This window comes from Triticum urartu, chromosome 4 (genome assembly GCF_003073215.2).
Source record: "Triticum urartu cultivar G1812 chromosome 4, Tu2.1, whole genome shotgun sequence".
Taxonomy (NCBI): domain Eukaryota; kingdom Viridiplantae; phylum Streptophyta; class Magnoliopsida; order Poales; family Poaceae; genus Triticum; species Triticum urartu.
Genome location: NC_053025.1, coordinates 176,705,826 through 176,719,989, shown reverse-complemented (window position 1 = coordinate 176,719,989; position 14,164 = coordinate 176,705,826).

Below are 14,164 nucleotides of genomic sequence, written 5' to 3'. Positions count from 1 at the left end.
GGCCGCCTCGATGCTAAGCTCGTAGAGCTGCAAGAACTCCGCAGGGTCGGGTGCCGTCGTAGCGAGGATGCAGATCCGGCTTGAACTTGCATGGCCAGACGATGCTACGTAGCTCAAGAGTGAAGGCGCGTCAGCCTACCGTGGCCACCGGGGCCCGTCGTGGAGGCAGAGCTTGATCTTGGTGTCCCTGCGCCGCCATGGCAAGTGGCGCATGGCCCTACCACGGCAAGCGATCCTGATGTGGCGGTGCTGGGAGCGGTGGAGCATTTTCTTGCGGACGGGGAACCTCTTGGTAGCTTATTTCTTCATGCGCAGGCACACGATGCAGTGGATCACGCCGCGGGACCGCACATCTTGGAGCGAGGACGCCGTCTTGACGCAGAGGAGGCGGAGGCGCTCCATGAGCCGCGTGTCTCGGCGCGAGGGCGCCGTCTTGATGCGGAGGGGGCGGAGGCGCTCCGTGAGCCATGTCGCCCGCAGCCGGGGGCGGGCGAGGCAGCGAGAGGGATGGTGCAGGGGAGCCGCCCGCGGCGCTGATGAGCTCGGCGATGCGATCCAACCAGTCCTCATAGAGGTCGTCGACTGGGCGGTAACGCAGGAGCTCGCGTGCCATGAGCAGCGCAGCCTGCGCGTCCGTGGGTGCGCAGCGAGCGTGATACGATGAACCGGCCGGAGTCAGCGACGGGGTGGCAGTGCGGCCGTCTCGCCGCACGAAGGGGTGCAGTGAGGAGGCTTGCTGCTTGTTTGCCGCCGGGCCGGTAGCGGCGTTGGCGGCGGGTGACGGAGAACGACGGGGAGGTCCGCCGATAGGGGCTGTCTGAGTGACGCGGGTGGCGAGAGCGGCCTGGCGCTCAGCGCGGGCCCAACGAGCATCGTCCATGAACTTGGTGGAGTGGCGAAGCGCGGATTGACGAAATGGAAAGCTTAAGCGTACCCCTACCTGGCGCGCCAAATGTTGGATTTCGGGTTCTGGCAAAACCCTTGAGGTTCGGACACTGGGGTGCGCACGAAGATCTCTCCCCCTCTCTAGCTCGCGCACATCATGATCTCACGGCATAGCTCGACGAAATCAAAGAACAAGGGACACAAGAGTTTATACTGGTTTGGGCCACCGATGTGGTGTAATACCCTACTCTAGTGTGGTGTGGTGGATTGCCTCTTGGGCTGAGGATGAACAGTTACAAGGGAAGAATAGCCTCCTGAGGAGAGGTGTTCTTGTGCTTGGTGAGCTTGAGTGGTTGAGGATGGTCTCTCTCTAGATGAGCCGATCTGTCCGCTCCCTTCTATGGTGGTGGCTAGTCCTATTTATAGAGGCCCTGGTCCTCTCCCTAAATATTGAGCGGGAAGGGATCCCACAACGGATAAATTTGAAAGGAGACAACTAGTACAAGTTATCCTGACTAAAGGTGGTCTTTGCCTGCCAAAGGCTCTGGCGGTGATGCCGTCTTGGGCTCCACGATGACCTCCTTCCCGCCGTCCTGCTGGTCTTGGTCTAGTTGCACCGATATGGAAACCTTTGCATGATGCCTCGGGACTCCTCGCCTGCGCTTGCCCCTTTAGCACCAAAGAGGAAACAAGGACACTGCACGCTGGCGCCCGCCTGGCTCCAGTCGTCATGGCTTGCGTCACAGAAACCTCGCAAGGTGTCCCTTGCCTTGATCTCTCCACCCCTCGTGAGCCAGCCTGGTGAAGCTGCCCCCGAGGTGGTCTTGCATCGTCCGCCTCGCGAGGCTTGGCCCCTCGTGAGGGTCTTGAGTGTTTGCTGGTGAATATGAGCCGTACAGGGCCGCTGGTGGAGCCACACTATGGGATGCAGGCAAGCAAGTCTGGGGACCCCTGTTCCCGGAACGCCAACACTTATATTCCCGGAGATCCATAACTCCGAATGGGCTAAATTTTTAACACGGTTTCTATCCGGATATTGGCTTTCTTGCGGCGAAAGAAGGACACCAACTGCCTTACTGGGTGGCCACGAGGGCCCAGGGTGTGCTTGGCCCCCTGGGGAGCGCCTCCCTGCCTCGTGGCCCCCTCGGGCATCGTCTCGCATTGATTCTTCTTCCCAAAAATCACATATATTCTAAAAAAAATCTCCGTCAGTTTTTATCCCGTTTGGACTCTGCTTGATATGGAGTTTTTGGGAAACAAAAAACATGCAACAAACAGGAACTGGCACTAGGCACTGGATCAATATGTTAGTCCCAAAAATAGTATAAAAATTTGCCAAAAGTATATAAAAGTTGTAGAATATTGGCACGGAACAATAAAAAATTATAGATACACGGAGACGTATCAGTATCCCCAAGCTTAATTCCTGCCCGTCCTCGAGTAGGTAAATGATAAAAAAGATAATTTTTGATGTGGAATGCTACCTAGCATAATCTTGATCATGTAATCTAATCATGGCATGAATATTAAGACACGAGTGATTCAAAGCAATAGTCTATCATTTGACATTAAGACAATAATACTTCAAGCATACTAATAAAGCAATCATTTCTTTTCAAAATAACATGGCCAAAGAAAGTTATCCCTACAAAATCATATGGTCTGGCTATGCTCCATCTTCACCACACAAAATTTCCAAATCATGCACAACCCTGATGACAAGCCAAGCAATTGTTTCATACTTTTGCCGTTCTTAAACCTTTTCAACTTTCACACAATACATGAGCGTGAGCCATGGACATAGCACTATAGGTGGAATGGAATATGATGGTGGAGGTTGTGTGGAGAAGACAAAAATGAGAAAGTCTTACATCGACGCGGCTAATCAACGAACTATGGAGATGCCCATCAATTGATGTCAATGTTAGGAGTAGGGATTGCCATGCAACGGATGCACTAAGAGCTATAATTGTATGAAATCTCAAACTGAAACTAAGTGGGTGTGCATCCAACTTGCTTGCTCATGAAGACCTAGGGCATTTGAGGAAGCCCATCATCAGAATATACAAGCCAAGTTCTATATTGAAAATTCCCACTAGTATATGAAAGTGATAACTCAAGAGACTCTCTATATGAAGAACATGGTGCTACTCTGAAGCACAAGTGTGGTAAAAGGATAGTAACATTGTCCCTTCTCTCTTTTCTCTCATTTTTTATATTTTCTCCTTTTTGTAGGCTTCTTTGGCCTCTCTTTTGGGGGGGGGGGCTTCTTTGGCCACTTTTATTTTGATAACCTCACATGGGACAATTTTCTAATAATGATGACCATCACACTTTTATTTACTTACAACTCGATACTAGAACAAAATATGACTCTATATGAATGCCTCCAGCGGTGTACCGGGATGTGCAATGATCTAGCATAGCAATGACATCAAAAAACCGACAAGCCATGAAAACATCATGCTAGCTATCTTACGAGCATGCAAAGCAATATGACAATGATGCTCAAGTCATGTATATGAAGATGATGACAGTTGCATGTCAATTTATCTCAGAATGGCTATGGAAATGCCATGATAGGTAGGTATGGTGGCTGTTTTGAGGAAGATATAAGGAGGCTTATGTGTGATAGAGCGTATCGTATCACGGGGTTTGGATGCACCAGCGAAGTTTGCACCAACTCTCGAGGGGAGAAAGGGCAATGCACGATACCGAAGAGGCTAGCATGGTGAGAGTGTGTATAATCCATGGACTCAACATTAGTCATAAAGAACTCACATACTTATTGAAAAATATCGATTAGTCATCGAAACAAAGTACTACGCACATGCTCCTAGGGGGATAGATTGGTAGGAAAATACCATCGCTCGTCCCTGACCACCACTCATAAGGAAGACAATCAATAAATACCTCATGCTCCAACTTCGTTACATAACGGTTCACCATACGTGCATGCTACGGGAATCACAAACTTCAACACAAGTATTTCTAAAATCCACAACTACCCACTAGCATGACTCTAATATCACCATCTTTATATCGCAAAACTATTGCAAGGAATCAAACATATCATATTCAGTGATTTACAAGTTTTATGTAGGATTTTATGACTAACCATGTGAATGACCAATTCCCGTCGTCTCTCTAAATAGATATAAGTGAAGCAAGAGAGTTTAATTATTTCTACAAAATATATTCCCATGCTCTAACAAATATAAGTGAAGCAAAAGAGCATTCTACAAATGGCGGTTCTCTATGTGAAGAGAAACAGGCAATCCAAACTTCAAATGATATAACTCAAGCACATGAAGAATTCTATAAAGACATACTCAAAATAAATAAGTGAAGTGCAATGAGCATTCTATAAATCAACCATGGACTATCTCATACCAGAATGGTGCATCGAAGAAAAGTGAAAACTAAACGCAAAAGACACTCCAAGATTTGCACATATCGCATGAACGAAACGAATCTGAAAACATACCGATACTTGTTGAAGAAAGATGGGATGCCTTCCAGGGCATCCCCAAGCTTAGACGCTTGTGTCTCCTTGAATATTTACTTGGGGCGCCTTGGTAATCCCCAAGCTTGAGCTCTCGTCTCTCCTCCTTCTCCTCACATTGAGACATCCTCGATCTTCGAACACTTCATCCACACAAAACTCAACAAAAAACTCAGTAAGATCCGTTAGTATAATAAAGCAAATCACTACTCTAAGTACTGTTGCAAACCAATTAATATTTTGTTCTTGAATTTTAGCTACTGTAATATAACTTTTACATGGCTTAATCCACTGATAGAAATCGATAGCTTCATCAAAACAAGCAAACTATGCATCAAAATCAGAATCTGTCTTAAACAGGACAGTCTGTAGTGAACATTCACCATACTTATGGTACTCCAAAAATTCTGAAACATTTAGGAAAAATAATTTTTTTTTATATAAAGACATTGCAAAAAGTTTCATAATAGTTTGACGTTCCAGTAAAAAATGAAAAATCACGCACTACAACCAAAGTTTCTGTTTTGCACCGCACAAACCAACAAGCAATGTAAACATCCTAAAGGCAAATCTTGGCACATTATTTTTATAATACAATGGATTTGTACTTTATAAAAGCACACAACAGAAATAAATGACTCTCTAAAACTTCCGGGTTGTCTCCCTGGCAGCGCTTTCTTTAAAGCCATTAAGCTAGGCATATAGTGCTCAAGTAATGGATCCACCCGGATCCCAAGGTATATCAAAGCCAATTTTAATTAAAAATGATTTGTGATTTAGTAGTGAGCACAAAGTAACATATATCATGCAACAACAAAGTCTAACTCTCTTCCTATGCATAGGCATGTCATACAAGAACAGTTCATGAACATCAAGTAAAGGCCAGTACATAGCATAAGTAGTTTCTTGCAATTTTATCGTGTGGGAAACATGGAGAGGCGGAGATGTAGTTCCTCTATCATAATAATTGCAAGTAGGAGCAAAAAACACATGCATATTATATTTATCAAAACCATCATGTGTAGTAGTGAAACACAACCCATCAATATAATCCTTAATAAGGGCAAACTTCTCCGATATAGTGTAGTCGGGAGATTTCAAAAAGATAATAGGACTATCATGCGTGGGTGCAATAGCAACAATTTCATGTTTAACATAAGGAACTATAGCAAGTTCATCTTCCTAAGCATAATTCATATTGGCATCTTGGCCACAAGCATAGCAAGCATCATCAAAAAGGGATATTTCAAAAGAATCAACGGGATCATAACAATCATCATAGCAATCATCCTTCGGTAAGCACGAAGGGAAATTAAACAACATATGAGTTGAAGAGTTATTCTCATTAGAAGGTGGGCATGGGTAGCTAATCCGCTCTTTCTCCTTTTGTTCTTCACTCTCCTCATCTTCTTTTTCATCTAATGAGCCCACAGTTTCATCTATTCCTTCTTCCATAGACTCCTGCAAAATATTAGTCTCTTCTTGGACAACGGAGGAGTCCTCAATATATAGTTTGACATAGGCATTAGAAGCATAATTATCATAACAATATTTAAGTATGACAAATTTTTAGATTTGTAAAGAGTAGCATCATACTTTCCAATCAAAGAAGCAGTTTCATAAGCACCCTTAAAAGCAACAAATTCCTTAATTAGTTGAACATCATAGTAATTATAAACACCCTTAGCATACGAAGATATGATTCCATTATCACTAAACTCACATTGGTAGGGAAGGTGTTTCTTAGGGTCTTCAGAACAACAAGTAAAATCATATATTTCACATAAATTCCAAGCATAGCATTGCAAACGATGAATTTGATCTAGTAAAAGTTTCCCTTTTTGAGATAAGCGGTATCGCACATAACAAGCATGCTCATCTAAAGATTTGCCCTCAACTAAGCCGGTTGGGGTTTCAGCACGAGCACATAGGGATCGAAGATGATCCAAGGAAAAAGCTTCAGGAGTGTGATAGATTTCGAGTGGTTCTTCAACCAATGGTGTAGTAGGTACAACTAATTTTTTTGGTATTTTGCGTTTCCTACCCATAAATAAAGATAGAAAACAAGAGCACAAAATAAAAACTACTTAGTGATAAAGCAAACAAGCACACACGAGAATATTCACCCCACGCTATAACTCCCCGGCAACAGCGCCAGAAAAAGGTCTTGATAACCCACAAGTATAGGGGATCAATTGTAGCCTCTTTCGATAAGTAAGGTGTCGAACCCAACGAGGAGCTAAAGGTAGAACAAATATTCCCTCAAGTTCTATCGACCACCGATACAACTCTACGCGTGCTTGACGTTCGCTTTACCTAGAACAAGTATAAAACTATAAGTACTTTGTAGGTGTAACGAGATAGGTTTGCAAGAATATAAAGAGCACGTAAATAAAAAATAGGGGCTGTTTTAGGTAAAGAGAAGCAATAAAGTTAGTATAGTGAGTGTGGAAAAGTGGTGGTAGGAGTTGCGAAATTGTCCCGAAGCAATTAACTACGTTACTAGACCGATAACAAGTTTTATGTGGGAGAGGCTACTGCTAGCATGTCATCCCTGACTTGGAATTCTATGCACTTATGATTGGAACTATTAGAAAGCATCCGCAACTACTAACGTTCATCAAGGTAAAACCCAACCATAGCATTAAGATATATTGGTCCCCCTTCAATCATGTATGGATCAATTTCTATGCTAGGTTGAAGCTTCTGTCACTCTTGCCCTCCAATACATAGTCTTATCAACATACAACTAACCCTATGGTGTGATCCACGCATGCGCTCATATGATGGGCACCAAAGGATAGCAACATAACCACAAGCAAATTAAACCAATCATAGCAATTCACCAATTACCGATAGGGCAACGAAAATCTACTCAAACATCATAGGATGGCAACACATCATTGGATAATAATATGAAGCATAAAGCACCATGTTCAAGTAGAGAGTACAGCGGGTTGTGGGAGAGTGGACCGCTGTAGATAGATGGGGGAAGGTGATGAAGATGTTGGTGAGGATGATGGAGGTGTTGGTGTAGATCACGTCACACGATGATGGCCCCGGCGGCGTTCCGGCGCCACCGGGAGAGAGGGGGAGAGAGCCCCCCTTCTTCTTCCTTGAACTTCTTCCTAGATGGGAGAAGGGTTTCCCCTCTGTTCCATGGCCTCCATGGCGGCAGAGGGGAGAGATCCCCTCCGAGATCGGATCTGTCTATCTGTCTCTCTCTATTTCTGCGTTCCAGATTCTCTCCTTTCACAGTTTCTTATATTCCCGGAGATCCGTAATTCCAATTGGGCTGAAATTTTAACACGATTTCTATCCGGATATTGGCTTTCTTGTGGCGAAAGAGGGGCACCAACTGCCTTACGGGGTGGACACGAGGGCCCAGGGCGCGCTTGACCCCCTTGGCGCGCCCCCTGCCTCGTGGCCCCCTCGGGCATCGTCTCGCGTTCATTCTTCTTCCCAAAAATCACATATATTCCAAAAAAAATCTCCATCAGTTTTTATCCCATTTGGATTCCGTTTGATATGGATTTTCTACGAAACAAAAAACATGCAATAAACAAGAATTGGCACTGGGCACTGATCAATATGTTATTCCCAAGAATAGTATAAAAAGTTGCCAAAAGTATATAAAAGTTGTAGAATATTGGTCTGGAACAATAAAAAATTATAGATACGACGGAGACGTATCAGTCGGGGGATAAATCTTGTTGCCGTGGATGAGGCGGTCGTAGGAGCGGCAACGACAAGGTGGACGACGGCGCCGATGAAGCGAGAGGATGTGATGAAAGGATCCTGGTTTGGCGCCGTGGATGAGAGACGTCCATCTCTTGCAGTTGACGACGGGGTAGGGGTAGCGGCTCTGGCAAGGTGGAGGATGGGGTGGCGAACAGACGAGGCTGGCCGCAGTGGGGAGGCTGTTGTGGCGCCGACGGTGTATGAATGGGGAAATGGAGGAGGAGGGGGGATCTCAAACTTTGGGATGCGCTTGTCTGAAATGTGGGAAAATTATGAACTTATCCCCCATTTAAAATTTCTGACATCACGTCGGTTGCGGATAGGAAGGTAATCTTGCATCTCCCAAATATTTGCCGGTAGCGATTTCGGGCAAGGAGAGGGTGTTTTGCCGCCCACAGTTGGCGCCCACGGTGTATGAACGGGGCTGACAGGTAGGGCGGTTGTGTCACGTCTGAGGGAAGTTACACATCAGCCCCTATTTAAAATATTTGCCTACATCGATTTCGGACGAGGAGAGTTTGTTTTGCCGCCCAACGTGTATGAATGGGGAAATGGAGGGAGAGACACATGTCTTTCAGATGAGCTTGAATCAAATGTGTTTTGCCGCCCATGTTTGGCTCCCACCGTGTCTGAATGGGCTCAGAGGCGGTCGTGTCATGTCTGATTGAAGTTACTAGTCTACCCCTATTGACAGCAGTGTAAATCCAGTCGATAAGGATGTCAAAGTGTCAGGGGTAGATGATACGTCTCTGTCGTATCTACTTTTCCAAACACTTTTGCCCTTGTTTTGGACTCTAACTTGCATGATTTGAATGGAACTAACCCGGACTGACGCAGTTTTCAGCAGAATTGCCGGTGTTATTTTTGTGCAGAAATAAAAGTTCTTGGAATGACCTAAAAATCAACGGAGATTATTTTTGGAATATATAAAAAATACTGGCGAAAGAATCAAGGCCAGGGGGCCCACACCCTGTCCACGAGGGTGGGGGCGCGCCTACCCCCTGGGCACGCCCCCCTGCCTCGTGGGCCCCCTGGTGCTCCACCGACCTCAACTCCAACTCCATATATTCGTGTTCGGGGAGAAAAAAATCAGAGAGAAGGATTCATCACATTTTAGGATACGGAGCCGCCGCCAAGCCCTAAACTCTCTTGGGAGGGATGGTCTGGAGTCCGTTCGGGGCTCCGGAGAGGGGAATATGTCGCCATCATCATCAACAACCTTCCCCATCACCAATTTCATGATGCTCACTGCCGTGCGTGAGTAATTCCATCATAGGCTTGCTGGACGGTGATGGGTTGGATGAGATTTACCATGTAATCGAGTTAGTTTTGTTAGGGTTTGATCCCTAGTATCCACTATGTTCTGAGATTGATGTTGCTATGACTTTGCTATGCTTAATGCTTGTCAATAGGGACCAAGTGCCATGATTTCAGATCTGAACCTATTATGTTTTCATGGATATATGTGAGTTCTTCATCCGATCTTGCAAGTCTATAGTCACTTATTATGTGTTATGACCCGTTAACCCCGAAGTGACAATAATCGGGATACTTACTGGTGATGACCGTAGTTTGAGGAGTTCATGTATTCACTATGTGTTAATGCTTTGGTCTGTTACTCTATTAAAAGGAGGCCTTAATATCCCTTAGTTTCCAATAGGACCCCGCTGCCACGGGAGGGTAGGACAAAAGATGTCATGCAAGTTCTTTTCCATAAGCACGTATGACTATATTCGGAATACACGCCTACATTACATTGATGAACTGGAGCTAGTTTTGTGTCATCCTATGTTATAACTGTTGCATGATTGATCATGTCCGACATAATTATCCATCACTGATCCAATGCCTACGAGCTTTTCATATATTGTTCTTCGCTTATTTACTTTTCCGTTGCTACTGTTACAATCACTATAAAACCAAAACTGCTACCGTTACTTTTACCACTGTTACCACTACTATCATATTACTTTGCTACTAAATACTTTGCTGCATATATTAAGTTTCCAGGTGTGGTTGAATTGACAACTCAGCTGCTAATACTTAAGAATATTCTTTGGCTCCCCTTGTGTCGAATCAATAAATTTGGGTTGAATACTCTACCCTTGAAAACTGTTGCGATCCCCTATACTTGTGGGTTATCAAGACTATTTTCTGGCGCCATTGCTGGGGAGCATAGCTCTATTCTTTGAGTCACTTGGGATTTATATCTGTTTATCACTATGAAGAATTTGAAAAATCAAAGAACCAAATTTTTTCCCTCAACTATGAGGGGAGGTAAGGAACTGCCATCTAGCTCTGCACTTGATTCACCTTCTGTTTTGAGTAAACTTGTGAAACCTACTCCTGCTATTCATTCTGACATGTCGCATGTTATTGATGATGCCACTTCTGCTTTGCATGATACTTATGATGAAACTACTTCTATGCTTGATAATACTATGCCACTAGGTGAATTTCTTAATGAACAACTTGCTAGGGTTAGAGAAGGAAATTATTGAAACTGATAATATTGATGAAAGTGATGATGAAGATTCTCCCCCTGGATATGAATTGCCTGTTGTGCCTGAGGGTTATGTTATGGATGAAGAAAATGCTAGAGACTTTTTAGCTTGCAATGATAGATATAATCTTAAGAAATTATTAGTTAAACTTAAAGAAAAGTCTTTGAATGCTAGAATGAAATATGACCCTACTTTTGCTACTTCACCTACCTTTATTTCCGATAAGGATTATGATTTCTCTGTCGATCCTGAGTTAATTACTTTGGTTGAATCTGATCCTTTTTATGGCTATGAATCTGAAACTGTTGTGGCACATCTTACTAAATTAAATGATATAGCCACCCTATTCACTAATGATGAGAAAACTCGCTATTACTTTACCCTTAAGTTGTTTCCATTCTCATTAAAGGGTGATGCTAAAACATGGTTTAATTCTCTTGATCCTGGTTGTGTGTGTAGTCCCCAGGATATGATTTGTTACTTCTCTACTAAATATTTCCCCGCTCATAAGAAACAAGCTGCCTTAAGGGAAATATATAATTTTGTGCAAATTGAAGAAGAGAGTCTCCCACAAGCTTGGGGGAGGCTTCTTCAATTACTTAATGCTTTGCCTGATCATCCTCTCAAGAAAAATTAAATACTTGATATCTTTTATAATGGACTAACTGATGATTCCAGAGACCACCTGGATAGTTGTGCTGGTTGTGTTTTCAGGGAAAGAACTGTTGATCAAGCTGAATTGTTATTGAATAATATGTTGAGTAATGAAAATGATTGGACACTTCCTGAACAAACTCCTAAGCCAACTCCGAAGAAAAGGGGTATTCCATTTCTCAGTCCCGAAGATATGCAAGAGGCAAAGAAATCTATGAAAGGAAAAGGTATTAAAGCTTAAGATGTCAAGAATTTACCACCTATTGAAGAAATACATGGTCTTGATAACCTGACACAGGTAGGGAAGGTAAATTTCTCTGTATAGATTTGATGAAGGTGATATTCCTCGTTATAAGTCTACTAGCCAATGCTTAGATGAGTTTGATAATTTTATTGTTAAACAAGAAAACTTCAATGCTTATGTTGGTAGATAATTGAAACGCAATGCTGATATGCTTGAACACTTGAGTGATTATGTGTCTAGAGTTAAAGGTGAACTTAAACTTATTAGTAAACATGCTTCTATGGTTACCACTCAAGTAGAACAAGTACTTAAGGCTCAGAATGATTTGCTCAATGAATTAAATAATAAGAAAAATGATAATGTTGTTAGAGTTATGACTAGAGGGGGTAAAATGACTCAGGAACCTTTCTATCCTGAGGGCCATCCTAAGAGAATTGAGCAAGATTCTTAGAGAACTAATGTTGATGCACCTAGTTCTTCTAAGAAGAAGAATAAAAATGATAGGACTTTGCATGCTTCTAGTGAACCCGTTGTTGACACACCAGAGAATCCCAATGATATTTCTATTTCTGATGCTGAAACACAATCGGGCAATGAACATGAACCTAGCGATAATGTAAATGATGATGTTCATGTTGATGCTCAACCTAGCAATGACAATGATGTAGAGATTGAACCTGCTGTTGATCTTGATAACCCACAATCAAAGAATCAACGTTATGATAAGAGAGACTTCGTTGCTAGGAAACACGGTAAAGAAAGAGAACCATGGGTTCAGAAACCCATGCCTTTTCCTCCTAAACCATCCAAGAAAAAGGATGATGAGGATTTTGAGCGCTTTGCTAAAATGATTAGACCTATCTTTTTGCGTATGCGTTTGACTGATATGCTTAAAATGAATCCTTATGCTAAATACATGAAGGATATTGTTACTAATAAAAGAAAGATACCAGAAGCTGAAATTTCCACCATGCTTGCTAATTATACTTTTAAGGGTGGAATACCAAAGAAACTTGGAGATCCAGGAGTACTAACTATACCATGCTCCATTAAAAGTAACTATGTTAAAACTGCTTTATGTGATATTGGAGCTGGTGTTAGTGTTATGCCTCTCTCTTTATATCATAGACTTGATTTGAATAAGTTGACACCTACTGAAATATCTTTGCAAATGGCTGATAAATCAACTGCTATACCTGTCGATATTTGTGAGGATGTGCGTGTTGTGGTTGCAAACGTTACTATTTTAACGGACTTTGTTATTCTTGATATTCCCGAGGATGATAGTATGTCGATTATACTTGGTAGACCCTTTTTGAATACTGCAGGGGCTGTTTTTGATTGCAACAAAGGCAATGTCACTTTTCATGTTAATGGTAATGAGCATACGGTACACTTTCCGAGGAAACAACCTCAAGTCCACAGTATCAATTCTATTGGAAAAATTCCAATAATCACTATTGGAGGTTTTGAATTTCCTCTTCCTACTGTCAAGAAGAAATATGATATTCTTATTGTTGGGTACATGCATATCCCCATTGAGTTTGTTCACTTTTATTTTAAGTTACTAAAAATTTCAGAAATTTTCAGAAAAAGATGAAGAGATTTTTGAGGGGCTCATCGAGCCGAAGCTCGAAGGATAAGCAAAGTGAAGAGAATAAGAAGCCCAAGTATAATCTCCCTCGTACTGGAGAGGTTCGGCCGTGTGAATGGCCTTGTGATGAGTTCTTAAGAGAAGCCGGGATTTATGAAGATTTTTATTATTTGGCTGAAAATGCAGGCCTCACCGACTTCCTCCACGACCAGCGCGAACAGTATCTCTTACTCACCAATATCTTTGTGCAAAATTTTCATTTCCATGCTAGGAGATCACCACCTTTGGTGGAATTTTAATTATATGATGAGCATAAGGAGATGTTACTTTATGATTTTTGCTGGGTTTGTAGGATACCCTTTGAGGGCAGCATAGAGGAACCACATCGTAATGATGTGGAGGGATTTATTGATACACGATTGTTGTAGGGGAAACGAGAAAGGTTTTCGATGCAAGAATCACCAGCACACATTTTCCTGTTATGCGTTACTTTGCAATATTTGCTAGTAGATGCTTAATTGGTCGCGGGAACTGTGGAAATCTTAGCGCCCCTGATATTGTTATTTTGCGCCATGCTTTGTTTCGTGATACCACTTTCAGTTTAGGCGCTATTGTTGCTAAACGGTTAAATCTGAAACGTACAAAGGGCCCCATCCTCGGAGGTATCTTTGCCTCGTGCCTTGCTGAACACTTTAACATACCTATCAGGCATTTTGAGAAAGAGGAAAAGTTGTTGCCTCCTATTGTTCTAGATTATAAGAGTATGGTAGCACATGAGTTTATTGTTAAGGATAAGAAGATACTTAAGTACAAGTTAATATTTGGTAAAGAATTATTGTGAGATTATTACCTTGCCTGTGCCCTCTTTGTTTAACATATTTTCAGGCACGTACCTCATTTTGCCTGAGGCCATTCATGCGTACCGGGGCCAGATGTCAGCTGCAGAGCCTGAGCCGGAGCGACCACTTGATCCTTACCGTCAATCTGTTTATCAGTGGGATCCGGAGGAGATCACAACCAGTGGCACCTAGAGGACA